Raw genomic sequence first — 19,194 nt, forward strand, 5'->3', positions numbered from 1 at the left:
CCTCCTCCTCCTCCTCCTCCTCCTCCTCCTCCTCCTCCTTTTTAGCTGGTAATTACGCAGCATTTCATTGACTTATACGATTTCTTTCTTGCATAATAAAATTCAATTAATAGGTGTATAGAGAATCCTTGGAGAAGCTGGATGTGTTTCTTACGAGTTAAGAGTAAAAAAGGAATAATTGTCCACCTGCTCATAGCTTTTTGATGTGTCTGACCTAATGTAACTCTCTAATGAGGAAAGAAACTTTAGCTGTGTGTACTGGTTCTAAGCACATATGCACAGTAAGCAACGTTGAAGTGCTAATGGCTTTTATTCCTTCTTGCAGATAATAAAAATTTTAGTGAAAAGTAAATTACATGCTGAATGAGCCTAGGTCTATTAGTTACGAAACAAAATATCTAATGAACTAAATAATGGGATATTTAATTTCAATAACTAGGTGATTCATTCATTTATTCATTGCTAATTATTGACGTATTTGTCAGTTTCGTTTGACACCAGTTTGATGAGTATGAATATATTTCCGAGGCTCGGGGATATCTGGAGTGTTTAGGTTACTTCCTTCCAGTTATGTTGCCCTTAACGAGTGCCCATGCTCCTTATTTTTTTGGATGCTGATTCATGTTGGATTGGAGATTAAAATGCCTTATGCCATGCAAGAGCCATGCACACAGTGTCCTTAAATCATTGCCTCCCGTAGGGCGGTAGTGCCGTCAGTGCACCTCACGGGGTACACTGTAGGTATTACTAAAGGTTCTTTGCAGCGTCCCTTCGGCCCCTTTCATTCCTTTTACTATACCTCCATGCACGTTATTTTTCTTCCATCTTGCTATCCACCTGCTCCTAACAATTATTTCATAGTGCAGCTGCGAGGTTTTCCTCACGTTACACCTTTCAGACCTACCTACTCTCAATTTTTTTCCAGCGCTGAATGACCTTATAGGTCCCAGTGCTTGGCATTTGGCCTAAACTCTGTATTCCATTCCATTCAAATCACTGCCGTGACGTTTCCTGTCGACCATGAGCTCCAGATATCTCGAGGTTGAGTTCCCTTTTTGGAAGGTCACCTCAGATTATTTTTCTGGTTTTAGAATTTATTGAGCTTCATTATTTTTTTAGAATTTCTGTTCATTATTATTTCTTATTTACTTAGATTGTTTTTCATTTCTCCTCGTTATTTATTTTATATTAAAATTTCATTTCTTTCAGTTACTAAGGGTAGGCAGTTTTACGCCTTTCCTCTTTGCTCTTCTTTCCATATTCACATGTGGCCTATCTTCTCTGTGTAAGCTTTTTATGCTTTTTTTTTTTATTTTGCTTACATTAAGAAAGTAAGACAATATTAGAGGCGGACGGTTACAATATTCTACGGATAATAAACTCCACATTTCGACTTCCTTAAGCCCGGAATATTTCTATCCCTCCTACCTCAGTCAGGCCAGTGGCGTGAGAGGCTGGCCGAGGTTGGATTACCAGTAAGAGATCTACCTGGCCATAAAGAAGTTAGGTACTAGGTATCTTCATAGATGCCATCGTCCGTCAGAGACTGGCTCGTAGATAGATTATTTGTAGACAATCTTGACACCCATAGGGTGGATGTGATCATCATCATCGTTGCTTCTAAAAGGCCTCTGTGAAGGCTTGTCACTCATTTTTCATATGATTTCACTTCCACAAATCTCCACTCATTTCCACCACCCCGTCTTCCAACTCTTCTGGTGACCAGAGGAGCCCAGCTGACACTGCCCGTTCTATTCTCCGTGGTAGACGTTAAACACTGAAATAAATAAATGGACACACAGTACTTGTTCATAGGAAATAATAATAATAATAATGAATTAGGTAAATTTCTTCTTTTCCATGTCAGTATTACGAGTAAGAATATATTTTAAAAATATAAGTTTTATCAATTAACTCACCTACAGGTGTTATACAGTTCTTGATAATTAGTTAAGATCTGATTATTTCTTTGGGTAAACAAAACCTACGCAGCCAAATAGAAAGAGTAAAAGTTCATTTACTGGCTAATGGAACCTAAATGAATGTGTCGAAGATACTAATTTTAGAAAGTTGTTAAAACCTTGGGTTTTTTCCCTTTATATGTTACGACGTCTCGTTAGAACGAGATTTAGAATCTTGTTTTTGCAAGATTAATATTTATTTTTTCATTTATTAAGACATGATGACTCAGTCTCTCGTATACCTTCTATAAATAAAGCTGGTAGTAGTATCTTAAATGAATGGATTTATTTTCAAGAGCAGTGCTGCTGTAAAAAGAAAAATTATGTATGTATGTGTGTATGTATGTATGTATGTATGCAAGACTACATAAGATTGTAGATTGTCTGTTGTTGTGTCTTTTTTCCCCAGTTTAAAAACTTAACCACCAAAGCTCAATACACTTAATTATATCTGAGCTATGCTTATACTTAATTATATCTGACCTATGCCTAAACTTACTTTCTCTTGAAGAGCCCCTTTGTTTTATGAAACTAACAGTCTAATAGATAAAACCATATTTACAAATAATATTCTATCTTATTTTTTCGCGCAGCTCTGGGAAATGTTTATTGATAAGTGCTTGCACGAATTACATTTTTATATTAACCAGATCAAGTGGATTTCGCTAGTTGCAAATGCTATGCGAATAGTGGTCTGCAATGCAACCACAGGATGAAAGTAGACTGGCCCGGGGGGGATATTTTAATAACTTCATATCTTGACTTTGGCGTCTAATTGCTAATTAGAGCTTGCCTTTAATGGCTAGTTAGTGCTTGCCTGATTGTTGTTGCTACCGTACTGCATAACAATATAACGTTAACATTTCTTCATTCGTTTTATGGTGTACTGTAGATACGGTTGATGAAAACTGATGAAAACATTCTTGACAGGATGTAAATAAATTGCCTTCCGGATGGCGGAAGGTCTTACAGGATGTGAACACAGTGTATTCCGGATGACGGAAAGCCTTTTCAGGTTGTAAATAGATTGTTTTCCGGGTGGCGAAAGGTCTTACAGGATGTAAACAGATTGTTTTCCGTCTCTCCATTTTATGTGCTTTTCTATTTGTCTGCGGCAGAGAAAGTAGGTTTTGCTAGTTAGCTTTCTAATACTTTCGCGACATACTAACTCACCAGCAATGGAGTAGGATGTTCCCAAATGCACTTGCAAAATCCTGGTTGCAATTAAACCGCTTGAAACAGTTACCTGTTAATCACATTACTCACAATGTGCATCATACCTTTTTGCAGCATAATGGGCCAATAGCCTTTTGATTCCGTAGAGAAAATCATCATTGCATAAGCCAGCTTAATTAGAAATGAGTTTCTCTTATTAACATTTGTTATTCCACCGAAGGTTTATACAAATGAGTCTTGATTATAGCTTTTAATGTTTCCCGGGGGCTGGCGACGGTAACTACACAAATCATTAACTGGGGTTACATAAACAGGATTATTATTTAAGCAGTAAAACAAATACTATTATTATTATTATTATTATTATTATTATTATTATTATTATTATTATTATTATTATTATTATTATTATTATTATTAAGAGGAACCATACTCATATGGAGGAAGTCCACCAAAGGGACCATTGACTTTGAATTCAAGCTTCCAAAGAATATGGTGTTCATTTGGAAGAAGTAGCAGAAGGAAACTGGAAATACAGAAAGAAAAGATCAGTTCTTAGAAATGAAAAAAAATGAAAGAATAAATTAATAAATGAACAGATAAGAATGTAAGTAAATTATTAAAATGCAAGAAGAATTGTTTTAGGGTAGAAATGCATTGCATCTTCGCTTGAGCTTTTGAGGTTCCAATTGCATACCGTTTTAGTTCTGGACAATCCAGAGTTGTATGAATTGATTTACATTGTGCCTTCGACCTGCTTAATAAAATATATGTACGCATTTATGCATGCGGGTTTACCTTTTATATGCATTTATGAAGTTACTTCGACCTTGCCAAGGAATAATGAAAGAACATAAGAAGGAGGTAAGATTTTAAAACCTCATTTTTCTAGACACTGATAAACACCTGATAGTGAGGTGCCTTTTGGAACAAGCATCTTGACAGTTTAATGATTATCTTTACGTTCAAAAGTTTTAGAGGCTGGCTAAATGTATAAGATGCATTTGTTGCTTGGTCTGAAAATTAGGTTAGAATATTTTGCAAATTATTATTACAGAAAACAATTTGATAAAGAACTGATGGTCTGAATTGCAGTCGATACCTCTCTCTCTCTCTCTCTCTCTCTCTCTCTCTCTCTCTCTCTCTCTCTCTCTCTCTCTCTCTCTCTCTTTCTTGCTTGGTCTGATTATCAGATGAAAATATTTTGCAAAATCCTATAGCAGAAAACATATTTTGATAAAGAACTGATGGGCTAAAATGAAGTCGCTCTCTCTCTCTCTCTCTCTCTCTCTCTCTCTCTCTCTCTCTCTCCCTTGCAAATTAGTGTTGCCGGAAAACATATTTTGATAAAGAACTGGTGGTCAAAAATGAAGTCGCACTCTCTCTCTCTCTCTCTCTCTCTCTCTCTCTCTCTCTCTCTCTCTCTCTCTCTCTCTCTCTCTCTCTACTTGACTACTTTTGTCTCCTTATCTCTTATCTATCTGTGTATCTCAGAGTAATATTCGGTTGTGCCTGTCAGTAGCGGAGGCATTACTCTGCATAACCAGAGAGATTTGTTGCAACTTGCATTATCATTCAGTTTACCTGTCAGCTCAGGCCCCTTGGTCACTTATTACGTCAGTTTAAGGAACACAATAGAGGATTAGGGCGACTGGGGAGTGCAGGAAGAATGATGGAGAGAAAAACGTTTGTTTGCCCCGGGCATCCTGCGAAGGAGTTTTCATCATTGCGATGTCCTTCGAAGGATAAGAGAGGGAGGTTTTTACTTTTTTTTTCTTTTAGGTTGATTGACAGATATCCTCGTGAGGGAGTTGTAAGGTAAGGTTCCTTAGTCTTGTTATCTTGTTAATCTGGACTCTCTCTCTCTCTCTCTCTCTCTCTCTCTCTCTCTCTCTCTCTCTCTCTCTCTCTCTCTCTCTCTCTCTCTCATGTATATATATATATATATATATATATATATATATATATATATATATATATATATATATATATACAGTATATATAAATATATATATATATATATATATATATATATATATATACATTTAGTTTAGGTGGAAATGATTGACATAAGAATTTCTTGCAGTTTTTTCGCTTGCCGCTTTTGGAAACCATCTCTGTGGAAGTGAACTGAATACATACAGTCATATAAACATGTATATATATATATATATATATATATATATATATATATATATATATATATATATATATATATATATATATATATATATATATATGTGTGTGTGTGTGTGTGTGTGTGTGTGTGTGTATGTTTCTGTGTCGTCCTCGGTACGTTCACTTATAAATAAACTTATCAATGAAATTTTCCTTTACCAAGACTCAAAACAGATTATCTTCAGGGGACACAGACTGGTTAGTATTTCCACGGCAATGATTCCAGTATGGTGCTGCAGCTCTCAGAATTATGATGACGTAAGGTGTGGTATAAAAGCAACAACAGTTTTAAAAGCGGTGTCTTATATTTTCTTCGAAGTGATGCAGGAAAACCCATTTGTTGCGGTGTTATCGAGGTGTTATCCAAGCGAAACCTGTCAAGTACTTGTACAACCTTTCGTGGAAAAAGCAAGCTTTTATTATTGGGAGGTTTCAGAAGACTGATATTTTAATTTTGTTTTCCTTCTCATTATTATTATTATTATTATTTATTATTTATTATTATTATTATTATTATTATCTGGAAGTGAAAGAACAGTAAAAACATGAGCGGCAGAATTTCAGAGACCTTGTGCATAGTACGGCGTTGAAGGCGATAATGATAATAATAATAATAATAATAATAATAATAATAATAATAATAATAATAATAATAATTATTATTATTATTATTATTATTATTAACCTAAAGAAAACAGTCTATCGTATCTCCAATTATGGGATAAAAAAATTACGATGATATAATGATGTAAACAGGATAAACATCATTATACCCTGTGAATTTGTTTACCCCAAGATTGAGGTACGGTAGGGGGTTTCTTCAAGTTAAATAATAAGGATAACAATGATATCCACCATAATTATTATATATTATTTGTCTTAAGCTGACATGGCAGAGTGTATCATTCACTATATCTCGATAGAGATTTTACCCCAGAAATTATTATTATTATTATTATTATTATTATTATTATTATTATTATTATTATTATTATTATTATTATTATTATTATTATTATTTTAGGAAGAATATCTGTTAATAGTATCTAGTTTCTTTTTGCGAAGTTTTATTGTTAAAGCCAGTTACAGGAAAACCTTTGGGAATTTGATTTCATAAGTTAAAATAAAAGCAATTTCAATCTACTTAACTTGCCATGAACTGCTTCGAAGTCAGTGTTTAACTGCCCGAATTGGTAAGAACTTTTGTTTCTAGTAATTTAATCTCGCTTAATGAGTTATGAGGGCATATATATTCATTATCATATCTGAAGGTATACTTGCAGCACAAATTTAACCGCAAATAAGACTTTCTCGAACTGAAATTTCGCTGAAAGTCTAATTTAGAGATATATGAATATTTCGGGATTTTTTTATGTGTTAATTTGGTTAATTTTATCAAACGTAACTTGTTAAGTTGTTGTTAATATGAATTGCTTTATGTGGTTATAAATAAAAACACGTTCTTGACCGTTAATGATGCCATTTTAACTTAAGTTTTAAATAGCCGTAACTTGTTGCTTATTCCCTTCCTGTTTTCATTTTACAGAGTATATTTTCACCAATTATTTTTCGTCCTTCTTTAATATTTATTTTTTTAATAAAGATTATGAGGCTCCATTTATGTGTCTGATATCTCACAAAGATATTTCAAAGAATACCGTAACTAATTAAGGTGTTGTTAACATGAATTGCTTTATGTGGTTATAAATAAAAACACGCTCTTGACCGTTACTGATTCCATTCTAACTTAAGCTTTAAATAACCGTAATTTGTTGCTTATTCCCTTCCTGTTTGCATTATACAGAGTATATTATCACCAATTATTTTTTGTCCTTCTATTTAATATTTATTTTTTTAATAAAGATTATGAGGCTCCATTTATGTTTGAAATTCCACAATGATATTTCAGAGAATAATCCTATTTTTACGTGGTATTTAATAGTGGATTGCAATACGTTTGGGAATTCTATCCTAGGTGTGAAATCGTGCAATATGTGCGGGTATTCTGTTTTGGCTGTGAACTCAGAATAATCCTCTCTGTCTCATGCAACCCATTACAAATAATTTTCGGCAATATAGTTAAAACGAAAACGGCGACTTTGTGCCTCTTTCTGCTGATAGGCGTCAGATGATTATACCCTGTAATCCACGTTTAGAATTAACATTTGCATTTATGACTGTGGGCTCCGAATTTCCTCGGCCGAGGTGTATCAAATTGCACCTGGCCAGTCCCTCGATAATGTCAGGGCATTACCCACGTTGCATTATTGATAAGATCAGAACATATGAGAAAGAGTCCAGATACAATCAGGACATTCTTAATGAATGCGAGAGCATATTTTCTTTGAATATTCTGCGAACCCCCTTTTCATTCATTCTTAAGGGGGGGGGGGATCAGAAGACACTCGCCTTTGGATTTTCGTCGTTGGGATATTTTCTTATCCCTCTGTCCCTTTGTGTCTTGTTTGTTATTGAAATGTTGGGGGTGATGTCAGCATGCAAGCCTCGAGATTTTGGGTTTGGTTTTATGTATGTATCTTAATTTTCTTTTGAGAGATGTGATTTCAATTTTTCCCCTACCATTCCAACATTAGTACATACACACACACACACACGCACGCACACACACACACACACACACACACATATATATATATTTATATAATAAATGTGTGTGTATGTATGTGAACTAATGTGATTTCTACCACTAAGTATTAGTCCTTCGTTAATGGCTTAGAAATAAAGTCGAAACCGGTCAGGTCCTACACACACACAGTCTCTTTTTGTTCCCTTGCGGTGATGTGTGTGATAAACAAATCACGGGGTAATGTGATTACAATGATATATATGCATTGTGGTTAATAAATACTATATACATAAATATACACACGCATATATATTTGTATATACATGTTTGTGTGTGTGTTTGTTTGTGCAATCATATATACATAGTGGTTAATAAATACTATATATATATATATATATATATATATATATATATACATGCATAAATATGTATATATGTGTGTATATATATATGTTTTATATATATATATATATATATATATATATATATATATATATATATATATATATATTTATATATATATATAATATTGTGTGTGCAATTTTATTAGAATCCTAACTGTGAGAAAAGTAATATTTCAAAATGTTTTTAGCAGTAAATTCTGAACATGAACCAGTGGGAACTGCTTCATGAACGGTCATTAACTCTGTGTTAAACGACTCGTAGCACTAAATATATTTGCAGCGATAGCTATGAGCATTCAAAAAAAGGAATGTCAGGACTGATGTTTATTGTCAGTTCTTGAAAAGCATAATGATTACTCCTTTTATTGCCTCGAGTTTAAATGTACAAGTATATACTTTAGTGATGTTGTTTTATTTACTGTTAAGTTGTTGCCTCAGGAAGGTACAAATAGTGGTTAGGGAAAAAAGCTTTTGTTTGTTAATTTATTTTCTTGAGTAACTTTAGTCGTGTTTGAAACAGTTTATAAATGATGTCAGTTACTTGCACGTTTCATATTTATGGTTGAATATATATATATATATATATATATATATATATATATATATATATATATATATATATATATATATATATATATATATATATATATATATATATATATATATATATATATATATATATATATATATATATATATATATATATATATATATATATATATATAGTATATATATATATATATATATATATATATATATACATACATATACATATATGCATATAGATATATATATGTGTGTGTGTGAGTGAGTATAAAGCTCCCACAACCTCCCATAATATTCACACATGTCTTATAAATAGGATGACACTCATTTGTTAAGAGTCCTGCCATTAATGACAGTGTTTAATTATCCTCATTTAGTGCAGTTTGGTGTTGTCGGAGGGCCGCCTGTCAGGGCAACTCTCCCTTTAATGCTCGGCAGGAAGATAAGGAAAGCACATTTTAACTTGAGACGTTTGTTCAAGCAAGATTTATTTAGACTTTTAGTGAGAGTAAGAAGAAGGAGAAGAAGCAGAGAGGAAGAAGACAAAAGCAGATCTCGGGCGGACGAAAGAAAGTGGCTCTTTGATATCAAGTTTTTGCCTAAACACGCGTCAAAAACCGGCTGCATAAAAGCATTAAGGTCAATTATTGTATGCCATAACTGACTGGGTTAGAAGCAGTCCCCCCTAGTCTTATCTCCTTCCATTATTTTTGTCTTTCTGCGTCGGCGCAACTTCTTTAATTAGTTTTAGCCCATTTGCAGGCAGCCCCGGGCTGATTTTTTTGGGGGGAGACGTTCTTGAAAAAATGGAAAGGTATCTTCGGGGAGGAGGGGTGGGTTTATGTGGTTATAGTGCATGAATGGCTCCTGTTATTTGTACCCAGTGTTCCTCAGTTATTAACAGACAAGGAAGGTATGTTTGTAGATCAGTGTGCTTGCTTATTTGATTTTTCTTGTCTCTTGTAGGAATACATAAAAATCTTAGTATGGATTCTCGCGAAAATTCGACCAAAGATGGCCCTCGTGACTGTCTACAAATGAAGAGATTTTGGGCGTCTTAAGAAAATATAAGTTTATGTCATTTTCTAAATTACAAAACCGTCGATGGCAAGTCAATCAGTTAGTCTCTGCGAAATGTATAAAAACAGTTTTAATCGGTATTCATGTCGCATCTTTTTGGCCCCATGAAGACACCACCCCTGCTAAGATATACCATTAGATTTATGACAAAACTCAAGATAAAGTATGAAGTGTAAAAAAAAAAAAATATTCTGAGTATTATTCAGTGTGCAGTTTCTTTCTTTATATCCATGCAATTACCAGAAATTTATGAGTGCCTGTGTTCATTCATGTGTAAAGTCTTGAGAAAGGTTCCAGAATCCCATTGTTATTTCGTTAAGGCTCTAGAATATTACAATTAAGCTGATTTCTAGAAAAGAACCTGGAAACTGGAATATGCCATCCCTGTTCTTTCTTAAATATTGTTGGTGATGTTGACCTAAAAGAAGAAAATCCCCGGCCTAGCAGGATTTACCTTTGTTCTTGAAATCCACAAAAACTGCAAGATCCTTGATTGCACGCAGTGGCCTTTTAAATCCCAAATTAGAAAAAGGGGGTAAAAACAGATGCAGTAATTAGCCCCACTGTGTCTTGAATACTACTACGAGGCGTGGCTTCAATTATGAATGCTACGATGAGCACGAGGCTAACACAATCTAAAGATGATCTGGAATGTAAGTGGGTTTCTGAAAGTTGCTCAGAATCTTTTTTTAGACTGTTGCACTAAGTTCAGCAGTGACTGGATTTCGGAAGTGACAGGGAAGACAGAGTCGGGTCAGGAGGTAAGCGTGAACCAAGAAATGACTCGAGATCTTATTCGTAATCTCACTAAAGAACTAAGATGCCTAGTGAACTCAAGAGTTTATTAGAAAGGCAAAGTAATGTGAAAGAAGGTTTGTCATTTTCGGGGAGAACTCTAGTGTTCGGATTGAAATCATATTTCTTCTTATTTCCTTATGGGAATATTAAGAAAATTGTTCGACCGATCGCTCAACAGAGAGAGAGAGAGAGAGAGAGAGAGAGAGAGAGAGAGAGAGAGAGAACTGTCAATTTAATAGTGTTTCGGCACTCTGCATTGATTTGCTTTATTGATGTAGACTGAATCAATTTAGACTTTGGACCTTTTTGAAAATTCAAGTATTTCCATTGATTTAACCAACAGGCTGTAAAATTCATGTAGGCAACATCTGCTTAATTGCTTTAACACGTACATATATACATGCATACACACACACACAAAATATATATATATATATATATATATATATATATATATATATATATATATATATATATATATATATATATATATATATATATATATATGTATATATATATATGTATATATATATATATATATATATATATATATATATATATATATATATATATATATATATATATATATATATATATACTGTATATGTGTATATATATAACGTATATATAAATATAGGTATGTATATATGTGTGTGTGTATACATACATACATAAATATACATATATACAAATTGTGTGCGTGTGAGTTAAGTATATATTTTATGAAAACATTGTATGCAATGCATGTAGAAAATCTGCCGTATCATTTGACCTGAGAATCCAAAGTAGGAATTATCCCCATTCATAAAATTAATCAAATGAGTAGCCGTTATCTCCCATTCTCAGAATTATTCAGATGACCAGCTAAAGTTCACAAGTAATTGGATGAAAATTAATCTTGCACTTTTTTTTTTTTTTCATTAGCCGCTCATCCGTAACATTAGAGGGTAGTACCACAGCTTTCATAAGTGGCATGAAGTTCTATGCACTTATTCGAAAGAAGTTAAAAGAAATATATATATATATATATATATATATATATATATATATATATATATATATATATATATATATATATATCGAAAGAAGTAAAAAATATATTACATATATATGTGTGTGTTTTGTGCTTGTATTATATAGAGATATATTTATATAATATAATACACACACATATACAGTATATACTCATGCAATGTTTGTGTGTTTGTGTATGCATGCATGCATGCACACAAATAAATATATATATATATATATATATATATATATATATATATATATATATATATATATATATGTGTGTGTGTGTGTGTGTGTGTGTGTGTTGTGTATGCATATGTTTTAGATGCTTTGACTTTGTATTCTATGTTTACGTGAACATAACCTCTAACTCTATATTCTCTTCATTTGTGCTCCAAGGGAGATCTTTAGTCTTGCTCTTTTCACACGTGTATGTGTGTCTCTTGTGTGTGTGTGTGTGTGTGTGTAAATCGATACTTATTACGTTCTTGTTTTATATAAAGTGAACAATGCTTTTTGTAACACTAATCTAAGTTATCTGTATTCTTAAGAGAGCTATATGTATTCATTACTTACACTTTTTCCCAAGCACTGGTATACGAAAATAAGGAGCGAGATGAGCAGATCCAACATTTAGAATGAAAAGGGAAAAAAATTAAAAATTTTTATACATTAAGTTAAGCTGATAAACAATGAAAGAAGATCAGTTCTATTTGGGTTAACAAAATTGGATAAATGTTATGAAACCGCACAGCGTGTTTGATTAAGATAAAAGCCACAACGAATCATGTTGGTTGTGTCAAGCGAGTGGCTTGAACCTCATCAAACCACAAAACACGAAATTATTATTATTATTATTATTATTATTATTATTATTATTATTATTATTATTATTATTATTATTATTATTATTATTCAGGAGACGAACCCTATTCTTGTGGAACAAACCCACGTGGGCCATTGGCTTGAAATTCAAGCTCCTAGAGACTACGGCGTTCATTTGAAAGAAGTAACAAGAACGCTATATTCTCTAAAAGCTTGAATTTCAAGGCAACGACCCCTTTGGTGGGCTTGTTCCTTATGAATAGGGTTCGTCTCCTGAATAATAATAATAATAATAATAATAATAATAATAATAATAATAATAATAATAACAATTCCGTGTTTTGTGGCCTAATAGAAAACACAGAAAGAAGAGAACAGGTACGCTATTAGAAAAAAATATAAAAATAATATAAACAGATAAAAATGTAAGTAAACTATAACATGTTAGAATCGCTTTAGGGTAGCAATTCAAAGATGAACTTGAAGTAGAAACAAGTGAAAAATTCGCCGAAGTTTCTTCGGCGCAGTCGAGTTTTCTGTACAGCCGCTACATCGTATAATCAAGGCCACCGAAAATAGATCTGTCTTTCGGTGGTCTCGGCCTAATGCTATATAAGCCGTTTCCCATGAAACTAACCACAGCCCGGTGGTGGCCCGTCCTATATCGTTGCCAGACGCACGATTATGGCTAACTTTAACTTAAATGAAATAAAAACTATTGAGGCTAGAGGGCTGCAATTTGGTATGCTTGATGATTGCAGGGTTGATGATCAACATACTAATTTGCAGCCCTCTAGCCTTAGTAGTTTTTAAGGTCTGAGGGCGGATAGAAAAGGTGAGGACAGAATAAAGTGCGCACAGAATAAAGTGCGAACGAACAGACAAAGCTAGCACAATGGTTTTCTTTTCCAGAAAACTAAAACGACTGTGGTGATTTTATATTCCTCAAAAACCCCCCGAGGGGGTTGGGGGACGGTTTCCGCCATGGCGAATGAAGGATTTATGGTGAGCAGAGGCCCACCTGCCATTTTGGGCCGTTCGTTCCACGCTTTACACGCTGCTGAAGTCCCTGATGGAATTGAACGATCAATCAAGGCCCTGTTGAATGGTTTTCCTGCCGGATTAAGGATCTCGTTGACATGGCGTCTGCCTCTCTCTCTCTCTCTCTCTCTCTCTCTCTCTCTCTCTCTCTCTCTCCTGCTTGATATCACTTCTATATATGCTGCCGGATTTTCTGGCTGGGGTCTCTCTCTCTCTCTCTCTCTCTCTCTCTCTCTCTCTCTCTCTCTCTCTCTCTCTCTCTCTCTCTCTCCTCTCAAGTAGAAGTTTGGATATCAAACTCTCCACTCTGCTTTTTTTGCGAACTTATGTTTCCTGTACTTTGAACTTCATATTAGTATTTAAAGCTTAGTGACAGATTCTATTGTCTTGCTGTTTTATTACTATTTTAACAATATTAGTTAGGTGTCATCTCTCCATCAGATACGAACGTGTGTAAATACGACTTTGCAGAAAGCAACTGCGCGTTTACGTAGTTGTTACATTATATAACATTACAAAAAAAAAAAAAATTTTTTCTATTGTAAATTATGCTAAATTGAAACAAAACTTTTGTTACACGTTAAGTCATAAATTATACTAAATCTGTTTCTCCAAACAATAACGGCTTTCTAGCCACTGTGCGTGATGGCAAAATCAACGAAACAACTCGAGTTTTGAGATCGTCTCCCTTATACTATGTTCTCTTGCTGCAAAAACCCACCGGAGAAGTGTATAGAGCCACTTCCCTTTACAGGGGTGGCTCCAGAGAAAACACGACAGTGGTCGCTGCCCCTTTCATGCTCTGAACTGCAGAATTGTGGATGAACTTTAGTTCGTCAAGAAAGCAGTGTGAAAGTATGATATCCTAACTTCTATTTGATGGAGAGAGAGAGAGAGAGAGAGAGAGAGAGAGAGAGAGAGAGAAAAAAATTCGACTTTTAATTGATGGAAAGAGAGGTAGAGGGAAATATTCGACTTTTAATCGATAGAGAGAGAGAGAGAGAAAAAAAAAAATTTCGACTTTTAATTGATGGAAAGGAAGAGGGAAATATTCGACTTTTAATCGAGAGAGAGAGAGAGAGAGAGAGAGAGAGAGAGAGAGAGAGAGAGAGAGAGAGAGAGAGAGAGAGAACATTCACATTATAAACCTACACAAAAGGCTCATCGTCAACGTTTTAAGCCTCTTGGCCACAAGGCACCATTCACGCGTAACATGCATGCATTCAAGCGTTCTCTGGACTTTAAAAGTCCTTGCTTCCCAAAAGTCTAGTGTTTTTTTTTTTTTAAGACGCAAGCAACCTCTTCCCTTCCAAAAGTCTGGATTTTTTTTTTTAAGAAGCAAGCACCCTCTCTCTTTCCAAAAGTCTGTTTTATTTTATTTTAAAGACGCAAGCACCCTCTCCCTTTCCAAAAGCCTGTTTTTTTTTTTGAGAAGCAAGCACCCTCTCTCTTTCTAAAAGTCTTTTTTTTTTTTTTTTTTTTTTTTTTTTTGAAGCAAGCAACCTCTCCCTGTCCAAAAGTCTAGTTTTTTTTTTTTTTTGTAAAAAGCAAGCATCCTCCCTTCTAAAAAAATGTAGAGCAAAAAGGTTCAAATTATATTGCAATAAATCATTTTCATCCTCCCTCAAACGAATCCGTGGTTTGCCTCGATGTGAATTATTCAGGATTCCTACTTCCTGGGCGCCAGCTGTTATGTTTCAACATCCTTTTGCGTCGTAGCGCGCTCATTTACATTCATGCCCAACCTTAATGGAAATGTAATTTCCTATAATCACTGTCATAATATATATTTGTACTAGTAGTAGTAGTAATAGTATTCATATTGTCTTTCATCTTTATTAAGGCACATAGAACCAATGTTGTTTTGACGCCGGTATATATGTTAATTAGGCAATCATATTGCTGTTATTACTATTATTGCTCTTGTTGTTGCTGTTGTAGGTATTGTAGTTATTGTTATGATGATGCTTCCAACAGTTCTTTAGGTAGAGCACAGTCATTTTTTCAATAAAGAACAACCCCGTTATTTTCAGTTATTCCTTAAAGGTAGTGACGATATGGTGTTGCAATATGCGTGCGTTCAATTTTAGGCCTCGGCTTATTCCTCCCCAACCTAAACTTCAGCTTCTTTGCAGAGCTTTGGCGTATTTGTGCTGACTTCCAGAGAAGAGCCAAATTGACGCTTCGATTTCCAGTAAAGCCTCTCGATGCAGACCCTCCGTTGCTAAGACTCCGTTGCAGATACTCTTGCAAACTCAGTTGCAAAGATTCCGTTGCAGAAACTCCGTTGCAAAGACTCCGAAGCAGAGGAGACGTTGCAAAGACTCCGATGCAGAGAAGACGTTGCTAAGACTCCGTGGCAGAGACGCTTGCAAAGACTCCGTTGCAGAGACTGTTGCAAACTCAGTTGCAGAGACACCGTTGCAAACGCAGTTTGTGACTCTGTTGCAAAGACTCCACTGCAGAGACGTCATTGCAAAGACTCCATTGCAGAGACTATTGCAAAGACTCCGTTGCAGAGGCTCTTGCAAAGACTCCAATGCAGAGAAGACGTTGCAAAGACTCCGTTGCAGAGACTCTTGCAAACTCAGTTGCAGAGACTCTTGCAAACTCAGTTGCAGAGACCCTTGCAAACTCAGTTGCAGAGACACCGTTGCAAACGCAATTTCAGTGACTCCGTTGCTGCAAAGACTCCGTTGCAGAGACGCCATTGCAAAGACTCCGTTACAGAGAAGACATTGCAAGACTCCATTGCAGAAACTCTTGCAAACTCAGCTGAAGAGACACCGTTGCAAACGCTGTTGCAGTGACTCCGTTGCAAAGACTCCATTGCAGAGGCGCCGTTGCAAATCCTCTGATGCAACAACTCCATTGCAGAGACTCTGTTGCTAAGACTTTTTCGTATACTCAGTCACAAAGACTTCGTTGTAGAGAACTACGGTTGCAAACATCCCATTTCAAAGACTCCAGTGCAAAGACTCCATTGCAGAACCTCCTTTGCAAAGACTCAATTGCAGAACCTCCATTGCAGAGACTCTGCTGCATAGACTACATTGCAGAGACTCCGTTGCAAAGCCTCTGCTGCGGAGCCTTCTTTACAAAGACTCCATTGCAAAGACTCCGTTGCAAAGCCTCTGCTGCTGAGCCTTCGTTGCAAAGACTCCATTGCAGAACCTCCATTGCAGAGACTCCATTGCAAAGACTCCATTGTAAAGCCTCCATTGCAAAACCTCCGTTGCAGAGACTCCATTGCAAAGACTCCGTTGCAAAGCTTCCGCTGCCGAGCCTCCGGTGTAAAGACTCCATTGCAGAACCTCCATTGCAGAGACTCCATTGCAAAGCCTCCATTGCAAAACCTCCGTTGCAGAGCCTCCATTGCAAAGACTCCATTGCAGAACTTACATTGCAAAGACTCCATTGCAGAACCTCCATTATAGAGACTCCATTGCAAAGCCTCCATTGCAAAACTTCCGTTGCAGAGACTCCGTTGCAAAGACTCCACTGCAGAGACTCAGATGCAGGACAAGAGACCCTTGCCGAAGCCCCATTGTCTACTATGCTAATGGAAGTGCCCGCGGCCGTCCAAATGGAAAACTACTACGGTCGCAAAGCTAAAATACTTGGAAGTTAGTCTTAACTCGTAGCGTAATTAGTAGTCGCTTCACTTTCTGTGGCCATCTCCTGGATTTACGAACCCCGGAACTTATCGTCCAGATGTTTATGGGTGTGCTCCGAGAAGGGCGTATGCTACGCCCGGCCGCTGCGCTGTGTCTGCCGCCTTTCAATTCGACGCGGTTTGTTTGCTCTGTTGGACTTTCGCCCATGAACATTCTTTCTCTGAGCTCTTTAGTTTCCTTGTCTTCCTTGATATTTGACTTTTGGTTTGTTGGTTTTTTGCCCTTCTTTGTTTTTAGTGTTCTGTAAAAGAAAACTATTGTGCTTACTTTGTCTGTCCGTTCGCACTTTTTCTGTCCGCCCTCAGATCTTAGAAACCAATGAGGCTAGAGGGCTGCAAATTGGTGTGTTGATCATCCACCCTCCAATCATCAAGCATACCAAATTACAGCCCTCTAGCCTCAGTAGCTTTTTATTTTATTCAAGGTTAAAGTTAGCCATAATCGTGCGCTGGCAACGCTATAGGACAGGCCACCACCTGGCCATGGCTGAAAGCTCATGGGCCGCGACTCATACATGAAACTCGATTGCGCCGAAGAAAATTCGGCGCACTTTTTACTTTTTTTCAGGTTTCTGGAACTGTCTTGCAATAAATGCATCAAGATCAATTACTGCAGGCTTAACAACTTTCGTGATACTTCTTTTAGTTTTTCATAGCATTTATTATTGTCATTGTAGGTCTAGGTATAATGATAATAAAATGTGAAAGCTTGACTGTAATTATATATATATATATATATATATATATATATATATATACATACATACATACATACATACATACATACATACATACATACATACACACACATACATATATATATATATATATATATATATATATATATATATATATATATATATATATATATATATATATATATATATATATATATATATATATACATACTACCTCACTATGTATTGTATGCTTGTATGTGTTTGCTTATATTTAAACTGGTCTGTGGTGTGTTTTATGTTTATGTAATTGTCTGTGGCTTTCTGAATTAATATGCAGATAATCGTAATTTTCTCTATTGCTTTGTTTTCGAGGTAAGGTGTCTTTAATGGTGCCATTACTTTTACCGAACGGAACCACCCATTGCCATTAATAGAGCTGGAACCTAACCCCATAGATTGCATTGGGACTATATGAACGGGTCTCCAGTACTGGAGGCCACATGAACGCAACTTTCCATCATAAAACAGAATTGAATTATGAGGAAAGAGAAGGTTCGGTCAGTTGGGTGTTGCTAGATAAGCGAATGAAAAAGAGAATAAGCAGCAGAGATAATAAAAAGCCGTTCATTTTAGGTGTAGGCGTGGGAGAAAGGAGCATTAAATTGTTCTAGAAATGTAGTCATCCAAGGCTCTTCTAGAATCCATGAGGTAGTAATTATCTCTAGGGGTTTCTAGAGCAACCTACTGCCCTCTTTCTTTCAAGATTATTGTTATTGCCCCCACACACACACACACACACACACACACACACACACACACACACACACACAGATGATCAAATTAAGTAAGTCCCCCTTTTTTTCTTCCTAGGGGTGCATAAAAAATGGAATGTGCCTTGAAATATCACGTTTGTTACAGTTGTAGTACGAAAGGTGTTATAACTGTCTATACATTATGCTTTGATTAATATCGATGGTAAAGATTGTCTTTGTGTGCGTCTGTGGTTTTTTTTTACGAAAATTTGCCATTTTTAAATCTTATGTATCCAGATTTCCTTTATCACAATAGTAGATTGGTGATAGTGTATAAATCAGAAATCACACAGCTTCTCTCAGCGAAATCAAAGGCAAAATTTTATGAATATTCAAAATTGAATGCTTTGTATCATTTTCAGTCTTGTAAAGATTAGTCTCATATGAGTTTTCAGGAATATATGAATATCTTA

The sequence above is a fragment of the Macrobrachium rosenbergii genome, chromosome 10 (assembly GCF_040412425.1).
Source record: "Macrobrachium rosenbergii isolate ZJJX-2024 chromosome 10, ASM4041242v1, whole genome shotgun sequence".
NCBI classification, from domain to species: Eukaryota; Metazoa; Arthropoda; class Malacostraca; order Decapoda; family Palaemonidae; genus Macrobrachium; species Macrobrachium rosenbergii.